This window comes from Chrysoperla carnea, chromosome 5, assembly GCF_905475395.1.
Source record: "Chrysoperla carnea chromosome 5, inChrCarn1.1, whole genome shotgun sequence".
NCBI classification, from domain to species: Eukaryota; Metazoa; Arthropoda; class Insecta; order Neuroptera; family Chrysopidae; genus Chrysoperla; species Chrysoperla carnea.
Genome location: NC_058341.1, coordinates 67,476,235 through 67,490,353, shown reverse-complemented (window position 1 = coordinate 67,490,353; position 14,119 = coordinate 67,476,235). Strand labels below are relative to the sequence as shown.

The following is a 14,119-nucleotide window of genomic DNA, read 5'->3' as shown; positions in this document are numbered from 1 at the left end:
GTGAGATTGAGTAATCAAGTAATCCTATCCCCAAGGGATAGGATTCTCCTATATTTCCAACCTTCACAACAGCAGTCCAAAGGATTATTTCCATTTTATTTTGATAATATAATTCATTGCTTTTATTTGTTCCTTAATTAATAGTTTCTCAGTAACTATTTGCCAAATAACTCCGATGAAATGAGACACGAATAAAACACCTAAAACATAAAATGGTCCTTGATTCAGTCCTACTTAATATATTATGTAGATGGAACCATAAAAAAAGGGCTTGCTTACTGTATACTTTGCTATAGGCTTGCTATAAAAGTTAACAAGTTATAATAAATAAAATAATGGGTGTACTCTTTTATACTTATTAAGAAGAAACAAAACCCGTTTAGCAAGTTTTACATCACACTGTGAGCTAAGTTTGTGTGTGTACGTGTGTGCATAAGTATGTGTCAATGTATTTATTTGCCTGTGTGCATTAGGGTTATTATCACATTTAATGGACGATTAAGGAAAACTGAGAAATCTTCTTAAAGAATCCAACAACAAAATTTCCCATTGAATTAAACTCACAATTATTTAATTCATGTGTAGCGACTTTACTATGAGCGCAACAATTATAAAGCTCGGTCTATCTAACCTCATAGGTAGCATACGACTACCAAACGCCCTTAATTGTGTTGACGGGGAAAATTAATGTAAACCTGGAACACAGAGGCATTCCAGGGAATTGTCAAACCAAAGACATTACTAGAAATGACATAAGCGTCAATAGGCATACGGGAGTTCTGTTTTCGAACTGCAAGCTGCTGCTGAATGAGGATATCTTAAGAAAAGCCAATCTTCTACAATCGTAGACGTTCCTTAGATTTTATATCGCTTCAAGGGGCCTCTATAAGCAAAATCGTTGGGACTATTACAAGAACACTTTGTATCCGGGAAGCACGAAAGATGACGTACGTGCTTACGTATGTAAGAGGGACTATTACACCAGCATCGGCGGAAAATGATAGAATTTTAGTTTGCATACTATGTACAAATGAAAAAACAGTATTGAAAGTTAATTATGATTTGCTTAGTCGAAAGACTGTGATGTTATTAAATATAAGAAAAGGTATTTTTAGTTTAAGTTGGTAGCAAAATGTTTGTTGTGCTAAACAAGTTTTTATGGTTATCTCAACATGTACTAGTAATTTTGTTGATTTAATTTTACTAATTATTTTTTATTTATTTAACTGTTGTACATTTGGGAACTGACGGCGACTAAATAATTATAAAAAAGTTTAAAAGTAAAATTTATTTAATTTATTGTTGATTTTGTTGTTAATTTAGGGTCCAAAAATTTATCATTTGATTCAATTCAGCTCATCTATCAGTCTAATTTGTAATAAAGCAAAAATTTGAAAATAATAATAAATTAAAAAATTTCTCGAAATACTCTAGAAACTCGATAATTCTTGTGGCTCACAAAAGCCCTAATTCTTCGTATTTCCTTATTTATGTGTTGACAGACTAATTATTTGGTTTTGTTCACCTATTGATTAGTGTCCAATACTTGGGTAGAACACCCTCTAAACGTTTAAAATTGTATATGTATGTTTGGGCCGTGCATACACACATATACTTATTGTAAGTTAATATAAAAACGCTTTAAAGTCCATACTATTACATTTACTTCTTGTTTCTGTATTCTGTACTGCTTTTGGAGTACACTTACACTCAGCCAATCTTAGCCAGTTCAATTCACATCAGTACCTTCATCAACTTGTACCAATACCAATATTATATTATTTACAAACAAAGAATAAAAAAAACTTTTTTTTTCATGTGCTTAACAATCTTCTTCTCGTTTAACAAAACTTTTTAATGGAAATTATTATCTCTATTTTAAATTGTTAAAAGTTTTCTTTTTTTATAAAAATATATATTACAAATGTTTTTATAAAAAAAAATGATTAAAACAAAAACGTAGCTTAATTATGTTCAAAATCTACAATTTTTTTTTTAGCAAAAGTTTACAATTTTAAGGTAGTACGAGCGCCAAGGCAAGCATAGACTTGTGGTTGAAATTATTTGTAATTTAATTTCAATTAAAATGATGAATTTTGTTATCATTTTATGAATGTAGACGAAAACTAAGAATAAAATTTTTCAATATCTGCCTTGGTTTTCGAAGTATCAATAGCTAAATAATTCAACAAAATTTTCAGAAAATTACTCCTGATATGGAAAAATTGTATTCATACTTTTCGTCTTATATTATCAAGTTATAGCACAATTCACCATCAAAATTGAAAAAATATATTTTTATTTCTTAATTAGTCAGCCACAACGGGTTTTTCTGTTTTAAATAATTTACTAAGGTTTTAACTTTAATATAAATAGTTTTTCTTTAATTTTCCTCGACTAGTGTTGGAGAAATATTTGAAAACATATCATCCATCTACCGTTTTACCATAAAACCAATGTTAAATATGCCTACTTTTGAAGTCATTTATTTATTACATAATCGAGCAACACCCCTAAAATTTTCAGAATTGGTTTAGACTTAGTCCAACATCACTTAAAGAAAATTAAGCCTTTTATTCAAAATTGCCCTGACGCTCATACATCCTTAATATGTGAGTTGTACTTGTATGGTTTTGATGATGAGTGTCGAAGATAAAACTGATGGTGACACTGTGTTAAAAATGAGCACGAGTATAATAATTAATACACGAGCCGATAGCTGATAGTCGACCCGGGGACAATTTTTTAAAAGTCAAATCGCTGCCGTCACGATAAGCAAATTCACAATAACATACAAGTTGTTTAGAATGTTAGATAGAACTTGTTCTAATCAAAAAATCTTTCTAATTATTAATATTTTCATAAAATAGAATCGTACAATACTCCAATCATCTTAGGGTTTCTCTTCGGAATCTAACGGAATAAGCTGAATTTTTTTACAAATGTTGTCTCAAAAGTCACATATGGTGACGCTTGGGCGTCCTTAGATATGCAAGGTCAAAGGTAGCAAAAATCAAGTTTTTGTGAATGATATCTCGTGTCTGTTGCTTTCAATCGTATTTACATTTATTACAAAAGTTTAAGAAAATAAAATTTTCTACAAATTTTGTCAAAAAATTTTTTTTGTACGTTAAACCGATTTGAAATAGAGGGGGCGCAGAAGATATACCGCTCAGCTTAACGTACGTCAGAGCTGGATCAATATTTATAAATATAAGGTATTAAATAATTATTTAAGTATTATTTAAGGAATAATTAAGGAAAAAGCGGGATAATAGACTAGTATTCACGATTGATTGCGGTTTTTTGCTTGTCTATTATGCGATTTTTTTCTCTTAATCGATTAAATACTACTTAAATAATTATTTAATACCTTATATTTTAAAATATCGACCCTGTACTAAGGTACGTATCGGTATTGCAATGAAATATTCATAAATAAGTAAAAGTAGTCATTAATGGCTATTAACTATTTTGAGTCAACGTTAATTCGTCAAATTCCATTTGAATTTTTGTATACAAACCAATGTTATTTGTAGGTATATTAGAACATTTTGTTTGTCTTTATAGGTACACACTTGTACAGTTTATTTACTAGTTTATGTGTTTGAAGTCAATAATGGTGGGTGCATGCTCATGATTTGATGACTGACTGAACTCACAAATGAACTGACTTCTATTTTGTTGTTGTTGTTGTTGTTGTTTTTATGGATATTACAACAAGTTATGGGTAAAACAGGTAGTAGAAAACTTAAGAGCCACACAACACATACACTTGCATATTATACACATATACACGTATATACAGAATGGACCATTTTAATTTATAATGGCTAATAGCTCGCTTTGTAGTTAATTAATCAAAAAATAACTTCAACAAGTGAAAACAAACAATTGACTGAGTTAATTATTGAAATACCATGTATAGACAGTTGATTACGTAATCGTTTGTTTTTTGACGTCATGTAAGTAAAGAAAAATAGTAACACATGCATACAAGTCACACGCATATAACTGATATTCCCATATAATACATACTATTTAATTTGCGTCTAATTTGCGCTCTCACGGGTAAACATTGATATTTACGAAAAAATGTTTGAAACAAAAGTTGTTTATTTTTTTATAAAAACCATTTTTCTTATTTAAATTTTTATTCTATCTCTTACGGTTTAAAAGATGGGTCCTACGGACTCAATACCCAATGACCTATGTTGCGCATTTACGAACTTAGCCACACTTTTTACGTCCTGAGCACACTATAAAAATTTCAGCTTGATATATTTTGTCATTTTTGAGTTATCGTGTTGAGAGACAGGCGGACAGACGGACAGCCGAAAATGGATTCATTTTATGATAACCAATACCAACATTTTGTTTGTAGTATCAATATTTTTATCTATTTTATTTTGGAAATCTTATTTGATTTTTATATTTATTGTTAAGAGTTTAATTAATGCTACTGAAGAGGATTCGAATGATGAAATTATGATGATCAACTTTCTAATTTAAAGTGGTAGTCTAACTCCTACCGTTTAAAATCTATATTGATTATTTAAAGAAATCCGAAGAACAAGGTCCAATCTGATGTCAGAACATGATGTCCCCCATAAAACTCTACAATTTTTTTGTTTGCGTTATTTTTTGATTGAGTAACTACAAAACGAGCTAGCAGCCATTGTAGATTAAAATGGTCCACCCTGTATACATAAATACATACACAAATTTTCAACACGTTAACCAAAAATAATATAAATCTAGAAAATAAATGGCTATATATGTTAAATGCAACTTTTCGAATATAAAATTTACGATCAACAGCTATACAATTTCTATTTTTTTTTTTTTTTCGTTTCTTTGTTCTATTTGATTACAAACAAAATAGATATAAAAAAGGTATAAAGAACGTATTTTTCGATAAAACTCGATGGCGTATTATATTTGTTCAATTTATTTTCCTTTATTTTACTATCCCAAAAATAAAAAATGAAGAAGAGCAATGTGTTTCACACGTAACCCTAGGGAAAGGTTAAAATTAAATTTGTAGTTTTTAGTTCACTTTTCTTGAGTACCAATAGAAAACATTTTCTATAAACATTTTCAAAACAAAGACATAAATTTGAATTTATTTGAAGTTAGCTGTGAACTACCAGCTTCGCTGGGTAACTTCCATTTTAAATACAAATATTATTATGTTATAACCTTCACTTCATATGTCGTCACTCATCCTCATTTTATTCACTATTTCGTTTAACCTCTAAAATTATCAGTTTTTCTCTACTATATTATGCATGTATTACACATAAAAACCTTCTTCTTTTACCACTCTATCTATTAGAAGAAACCGCATCAAAATCCGTTACGTAGTTTTAAAGATCTAAGCTAACATAAGGACATAGGGATAGGCACTGGGAAGCGAGTTTGTTTTAAACTATGAATTGAATTTTGGCACAAGATATTTGCCATAATATTGTTGCGCGAGTAGTTTTCTTCTTAAATAGACACGTCCAAAAAAAATTATCCACCTTTTTTTTTGTCTTAAAAGTTAGTTAAGGTTTAAAAATATCGTCTAAGCTATCGAAACCATTTTTTAATCGTTCTCGTTTAATTAAAAATTTAATGTTAAAGTTCAAATGTTTGCAAGGAAATATAAACATCTTTTATGAACGGTTTGGAATCCAAAGAATTTATATACATAGAGAACGTGAGGGATCTGCTAGCCTGTAAGTGGATGCGATATGATGTATGGGAGAGAAGACTGTCAGTGAGCTCCCCTGTGTCCTTGTCATAATCATATGATGCATAGAGATTTTATGTCTGCTATTATATTTGTTTTGCACGAAGATATTATATACAGGTTTGTTAAAAAAAGTCTCTTTTGACGTTTAACTTTTTGAATAACTTTTAATGTATTAAATAATATTCCATAAATCGTTTTTTAACTATTTACTTAAAAGCAATACTGTAAACAATATGTACCCAATGACATAAAGATTAGACAAGGACACAGGGGAACTCACTGGCAATCTTTTCTCTCATTCATCATATCGCAAGTTTTTGGCCTTGACGTTGTATAAACTCTTTGGTATATGGCGCACGATTCTGAAGTGTTTTAATGTCACAATTTTTTTAAGTGAGTACATTTATTACAAAATATTTTTAAATGTAAATATTTTATTATAGGAATCATTTTTTAGTCTCTAAAATCGATTCGACGTGCTTTTGGTACATTGAAACATTTACTGGAAATGTCTATTGTAAATTTTGAGCTATGAAAGCTAAAATTAATATCTTCCGAACAATTAAAGACAAAAAATTATTGGATAAAAATTTATTGTAACGAAAATTTTGTTTTTAAATTTCTTTTATTTTGAATAAATTTACATTCTTAAATTTGTGTTAAAATCTATTTAAACAAAAAAAGAAACCGTGTATTATGTATCCCTTTTTAAGAGTCTTAGCCTGGCGAACATAAATAGTCGATTGTATATAGTCTAAACTTACATGTATATTTATAAAAGGAGATATGCAAGGATTGAATAATACTAGGGATTCCAATCAAACTTTATAAATACATTTTTTGATTAACAAAATTTCCAAAAATCACAAATAATAAATAATGTTATCCCCTTTGACAGCCGAGATTCAATTTAGTACACAGACGGATCCAAAACTGAAACTGGAGTAGGGTTAGGAATATAACATGAGCTACCGAGAATGGACATTAATGTTTGAAATGTACGCCATAAATAAATGTGATACCGAAAATACAGATATGCATGCTACGTTCAAATCTCTAAGCAATCTGGATAAAAATAACAAAGTCATTGGTTGGTGCTTGGACACTCAGGAATCGATAGGAAGAAGCTGACAAAATAACCAAAATGGGTGCATGAACTTCGTTAAACGACCCAGAACCAATTCTGGGATGATACACGAGTCCAACTGCTCCTGGCCAAACATGGCCATGATTATTCTATAGCTCTTATATAAAATATTTCATGGAAAAAGGCTTCAAAGTGTTTTTAACTGGAGAAAAATCATTTGAAGATACTCACTGGCTTCCTGACTAGCCATTGAAAACTCAATAAGCATACGCATTTAATTAATCTCACAGGGAACGATCTCTGCAGACTTTGTCATGAAGACGAAGAAACTGGAACACATCAAAACGACATCACTTGGAAAGAATTAATATTCACTCAAGTGAACTCAATAAAGTGTTGCCAAGGAATATCCCCTATTGTCACGGCTGGAATACTAAGGTTGGATAGTATAATACTGAACCAACCACGATTTTACCGGTAAGCTTCGCATTGCTTACTAGTGTTTCTGCGAAAATTATGAGACTACTTTATGTGATAGCATTCAACACATTTCGGTATGAACCCACAAAATGCTGACTTGTTAACACTTCTTGCCAATCTTTGTTCCATTCGATTACCTAGAGCAAAATAAAAAATACACTCTGCTAAGTAAAACAAGAAAATATATTTAAAGAAGTAATTGTCGTCAATTACAAACGAACACTAACAGCTAACGTCTGTAGCTAGCTGTATTCTGTACAGTGTACTTTAGTAGCTATGGTATTGAACAAAGTTATTGTCGTTACATTAATATTGTTTAGTGATGTGCCGAATATTCGAATGTTCGCACATTTTTTTAACATTCGCATTCTTAAGGAACTATGTGAATGTTTTGTACATTTTTTGTCAAGAAAAATGAAAATATATGCTGATATGCAATTAAAAAAAAACTAATTTTTGTATAACAAATTCTTCAAATATAATGTGGTTATTTATTAGACTGTCAGCTCGTGGCAGGAAAAATTTTACAATCTGCCAATGATAGGGGACATATATACAGACACAAGAAACAGTTACATGTATTAAATAACTTTCATAACAAACTAGTGCATCGATAAAAAGTCTGCCATTCATTTGAATAAAAGGCAAGACTGTTCAATACATAATAAATTTATTAGCAGACGATTTTTTCGTGTACAAACTTTAACATCACAATATTTCAATGAATATTGGTTATGTTAGAGTTTGTACACGAGAAAATCGTCTACTAATAAATTTATTATGTATTGAACAGTCTTGTCTTTTATTCAAATGAATGGCAGACTGAAAAAAAGTTTTTCTCTTTGATTTACGAACAAATGTTAATTTTTAACTATGCATTAATTCGTTATATATGTTATTTTAAACATGTTTCTGTTTCTTGAGTCTGTATTCAGAGTTTCTACTTAAGTTGGCTACATATGGAATACTTTTAGTTTCCGAAAAAAACTTGTTCTCTAAAAAAATCTCTGCTTTCAAAAGTATTAACATTCTGATATTCACTTTTGAAATCGAATTCGAATATAAATTGTGCCATAAATTGAAAAAGTTCGGTAGGAATTTTAATAGTAGTTTAGAAATGGAGACCATTTTGAACAGATAATAAGAGAAACGGTTCAAGAAATCACTCCTAAGATATGTAAAAGAATTACATGTATGGAACATGAAGGTAGATACGTTGAGGCAAAAACGGACTAAAGATAACTGTTTAGAAATTAATTGTTAACGATGGGAATGTTTTGACCACTTCAATTTTAAATTAAATTTTACAAATCCTACTTATATAACACGTTATCTGTTATCCAAATTAACCAATCATCATACTTAAAATGTTTATTTGCTGTGCATTTGATGTTAAAAGTGAATAGCTGAATGTTAATATTTTCGAAAGCGGAGATTTTTATAAAGAATAACTTTTTTTCGTAAACTTTAAAATAAAAAAGATTGCCATATGTAGCAAACTTAAGTAAAGACCCTGATGTCCTCTATCATTGGCAGACTGTTAAAAATTGATTTCGTTTTTCTGTCATGATCTGACAGTCATCATTGGCAGTCTGTTAAAAATTGATTATGTTTTTCTGTACAAGCTGACAGTGTATAATAATTAATGTGAGCGAATAAGCCCCACAGACTTATAAGATGTGTTTTAATGTAGTTATATGACAACGCACTCTTTTACGCTAATGAAGAATTATAAATATTCGTCTTCCCCGTTCGCGAATGTACAAAATACAAAATTCGTAACATCACTAATATTGTATGTATTATGTATTGTATTGTGTCAATGTACTCATAGTTTTACCATCCAATACAATCCATAGATACTTAATAATCTAAATCTAATTCAAAATTCAAACAACAGGTTAACGATTTCATAGAATTATTCATTTGAATTTCTTATCGTATTCTTTTGAATTTTGATTTTTTTATAAAAATAATCAAATCAAAATAATGCAATTCAAATCAGCTTAGATCATTTCTAATACACGTAACACACATAATATTAAAGTAACAGTGCTTCTGTAGGTACTAAAGTTGTGTGTAGTCTATTGTACTATATTATCAGTCATACCTACATACAGTTTGTAAGCTAAACGAAAACTATTATTTACAAGTAAAAATTAACAATTGACTGAGTTAATTATTAAATTACCTTATATAGACGGTGTTGAATAACACAGCTTGAATTAGTTTTATAAATAAATTATTTAAAAAAACTTTTAACAAAAAGAAAACCGTCTTCAAAATAAAAACTTTTCCAAAACAAATTCTCCAAAAATAACAATAATTTTAACTGCATTATATTATCGTTATTTTTTACTTTTAGTGCATGGTAATTTGTTTTAAAAAAGTTTTTATTTTGAAGTCGGTTTTCTTTTTGTTAAAAGTTTTTTTTATTTTGTGATTTTTAGTGAATCTAAAGAACAATAACTAATTTGTCACTAAAAAAAAGAATAATCGAAATAGGTTGGCGTGATATTGATTTATTCGTCCTCTTGTTGTGCATACAAATTTAAGACTTTTATGGTTTTCTCATGGATATCGTTGTCAGAACTGGGCTAAAATAAAATGGGACCACACGGGAAGCTTTCAAATAGATAAAGAATCATCAAAATCGGTTCACCCAGTCGAAAGTTCTGAGGTAACAAACATTTAAAAAAAAATACAGTCGAATTGATAACCTTCTCCCTAAAAACAAGTTAGTTACAATTAGTTTAAATATCAAGGCATACTAAGTTTAGTCCCAAGGCTTAAAAATATTGATGCTAAATGACCAACATAGATCATTTTGATCTGGGGTTCGTTTAAATACAAAATCAAAAGTTTAAATTTAATAAATGTTCCTTTTAAAAAAAGAAACACAACATCACAGTTTGTCCGTAAGGGCGCAAATTATGACAAAACTTGGGTGTTAGCTTTCTCCAAAACAATAAAAAGTTGAAAATTTGCATAGCTTCAACCAGTGGTCTTGTGAAACATTATCGAAAAACAAAAAATTCTAGAAAAAACTTTGTAAAATTTGCGAAATTTTTGAAATCCAAATAATTGTCTTTCGACCGCCATAATTGTGTTGGTTTTTAAACTCTTCTAGTTTATAAAAAATAATACACGCACTAACATTCAAGACTTTTATTTCAACAATAACTCATTCAATGGTTTTTTTTCACTGATTTTAAGCTATTATTTATAATACACAATGCTGTTGCATTTTGAGCATCAATGCCCAATCACACTTACAGTTTGGTGTATATATTTGATTTGGTTTTTTTTTAGCTCTAAGGTAAGCTAGGTTAACCTGGGAAAACCATAAGATAGACTATAAAATAATAATCGATCAACTATTATCAATATCAAAACTATAATGGATAAAATTATAATCACTGACCCATCATTTTATTACAAACGAAAAAAACTGAACCCATATTCTAACTGTAAAAATGATTTCATACAAGAAAAATAAATAGGGCTGCCTCCTGTGAGGTTTGAACTCACGACCCCTGGTTTACGAGACCAGTGCTCTACCACTGAGCTAAAGAGGCTGTTAATATATTCGTCATTTTTTACAAACAATTCACATTCATGTCCATTTATAAACAAAAGCTGAAAAACTTGGGCTGGTTTTCGTCTAGAAATAAAACCATATCGATTGAAAGTTGTCGAGGCGTTACAGAAATAAAAAACACCAATAACAACAAAAGCTAAATAACAAACTTAAAATTTCGGGAAATTGTTCTTCAACATGTTAAGAAGTAGTCACAATTAAATTTTTAAAAAGAAGTTTTTCAGTAAAATAAGTTACCATAAATTAACATTAATTACTCAGTTCTTGTGGGAATTAATAAAATTATGATTTTTTCTTGCAGTTTTTCCTAAATATTATGTAATTTTAAGTAAACATAAATTTTTTATAAAAAATTCAAAAAGCCTAAATTATTTTTTATGTTAAAAAAATAAAATTTTTTGTAACAATGTTAAATATTTGTTAAAGCCTAAAAATTATAGCCATAAGAAAAACTAGTGATAATTTACGGTAACTTATTTTCTGAATAATTTGCATAATTTTCAGATAGAATTAAAAATTTAACTCATTTAGAAACAATTTCTCAAAGTTTTAAAGTTAATATTGTTCCTTTTTCTGTAGCACCTCAACAACCTTAGGCAATACTTCAATATTATTGCTTCAAATTTATATATACACGGTGTTCTGTTATTGACTGCAGATCGTTGGCCTACAGAATAAGCTCATAAAGACGATGGAAAAAGTTATTTATCAATTTTGGATCTGAGCCCTAATTTGGGTGCTACAGGTATGACAAAAATTGATAAATTTGTTTATTCACTGAATATCATTCGATAACCAGCAGCCAATGATAATCAGTAGATACTAGTTAATTTCATTCAACTTAAGAAGGGATATCAACTGATTTCATTCGATTATATTATTTTGAAAAATTATTTCAATGGTTTTGGTTAAATCCCTACTTTTTCTATTTTTATTATTTTTTTGCAAGAAAACATTAGATTATTAGTAAAAAAACAAATTACGTCACAAAAAGTAAAGTAAAATTTTTGATTAAATAGTTAGTTGTGCTCATATAAAAAACCTAAGCCAAATTTTTCAAAATTTGAAAATTTATAGACTCCTGAGGAAAAAACAATTACTTGCGAAATGTTATTGGTGGAAACTTTAAGTTAATACTTTCTAAAATAATTCAAAGCAAAAATTTCATGCGTGAAAAAAATTTAACATATTAAGACTAATCTAATGATATTTGATATAACTTGATATATATAGAAAGGACTCATTTTAAGTAGATGTATACTTTTCTATTAGAGGAGTTGAAGTTCCCTTGTTAATCAATTATATATTTATCATCAGTTTTACTGTTCTAGAAAATTGGATGTAAACTTTTCTAATCTCTAAAATAAATGGAAAAAATTGCTTCCATGGCCGTATATTTAATTATATCCACCTCTAGGAACATTTTGGTAGTAGGTATAAGGCCCAATGTGATACCTACAATTAAACACATAGGACCTTATACCATGAGTAAACAACTACCATGTTTAGCGAAAACGTAAAATTTTCGCTGACTAACAGCTTTTCATTTCTTTCGGGAAGCTAAGTGCAACTCATGCATTTGCTATGCATTGTACCAATCAAACACAATTATTTAATAAAAAGTATGGTCAGGGATCGAACCTGCAACCCATAATATACCGCATACGGCTGATAGTCAGCTTTCACAGAGGCAACTGCAATGAATTAAATGTTTTTGTTTGCAGAAGCGTCTGTTAAAATAAGCCGCTTTGGTACCTCATACGAAAATTTTGCAAAAAATAAAGTGTCTTAGATTGTCTACAAATGTCTCTCAAATTTTATCCCTTGATCAAATTAGTGACCAAAATGAGTGTTTACTACGGAATCCTATGTTAAACTTCAACATACATTATTATATCTAATAATATAAATAAAAAGAACTGAATCTATTATCTCGTTTAAAAAAAATATATAGCTTAACTTAGCCTTAGATATCGCTTAGAGCCACAGGCACAGCCACAACCACAACTACACAATGCTCAACATAGATATAGTCCAACACATGCCATCAAAAAACGTACCCAAGTGATTTTCTTGCTGCTAGTGTAAAACTAAATATAATTTTTGAAATCCTAAATAATACAAAAATGTCATTTGCAGAAATTTTTGACCGGAGTGTTTTTGATTTACGGAATTTAAAAAAAAACCCTGTATTTTTATTTCTAATATGCAAGGACTTCTTTGTGCTCTATGTAAATATGAAATTATTATGACAGAAGTTTTTATTGCGACAAAGAATAAAAAAACGCAAAAATGGTCAAAAAATGAGTTTTTTCAAATCAGAATATCTTGTAGAGTTGTCTCGGAATATCTTGTAAAGTAGAAAATACATAGCCCGTGTTGGAAGAAATTTCGGTGCACGGGATGGAACTACCGCCAACGCTATAAAATCACTCCTATGTTTAACCATATTAAACTCGTACTTTAAGGTATTACCAGTTCCTGTGCTAAAACTATGGTAAAACCAACTTTTCGGCATAGTTTAAAAATTTTTTTTCACAGACTATGATTAGTATTCAATCCCAAAGTATCAGAAATTTTGACCATTTAAAACCCGAGATAATTAATGCTTAAGTTCCTAATTTTGATAATTTTCAAAAATAATATCTCGAAAATCAAAACACATAGTGCTATTTTCTTTTTTCTAAAAACAACTTTTTTTCAATTCTGTCGAGAGATTTTATAATATCGTAAAAAATAACAGGGGCGACACTGAGTTTTACTTGCTTTAACCCTCGAAATCGCGAAATTCGCAGCTGATTATTTTGCTGATTATCAGCTAGCATTATTTTGAGTCTGTGAAATAGGTCAAATCTGTCGACCACTGCTTTCATGCTAGAAATTTTAATCTATATCTATTTCAAAAGTTTATATCAATGTATACAAAAAATAATAGATTAGATTATTATTATTATTTTTAGATTTTCCCTATAATTATAAAGAAGATGAACTGACTTAATTGTGAAAATACTCTGTATAAAAAGTGTTGAATGTCATTATTTTTAATAAATTAGAACAGTTAAAAAGAAAAAACCAAAACAACTGTTGACGCCGAAAATCAAAACCAATGTTTTGGATTTCGAAAGTTTTAAACTGAACCGTGTCGCCAACCTGTACATAGAATAATATAACAAACGTTGTTAGTCGTTTCTTATGCAAGACGCCAGAACGT

At 29.3% G+C, this 14,119-nt stretch overlaps 1 non-coding gene across 1 annotated transcript; it reads right to left on the bottom strand.

Annotated features, from left to right (window-relative positions):
* Window positions 1-10,813: 10,813 nt before the first annotated feature.
* Trnat-cgu lies at window positions 10,814-10,885 on the bottom strand. Its single transcript has one exon. It is a non-coding gene; the product is annotated as a tRNA-Thr (tRNA).
* Window positions 10,886-14,119: the final 3,234 nt, after the last annotated feature.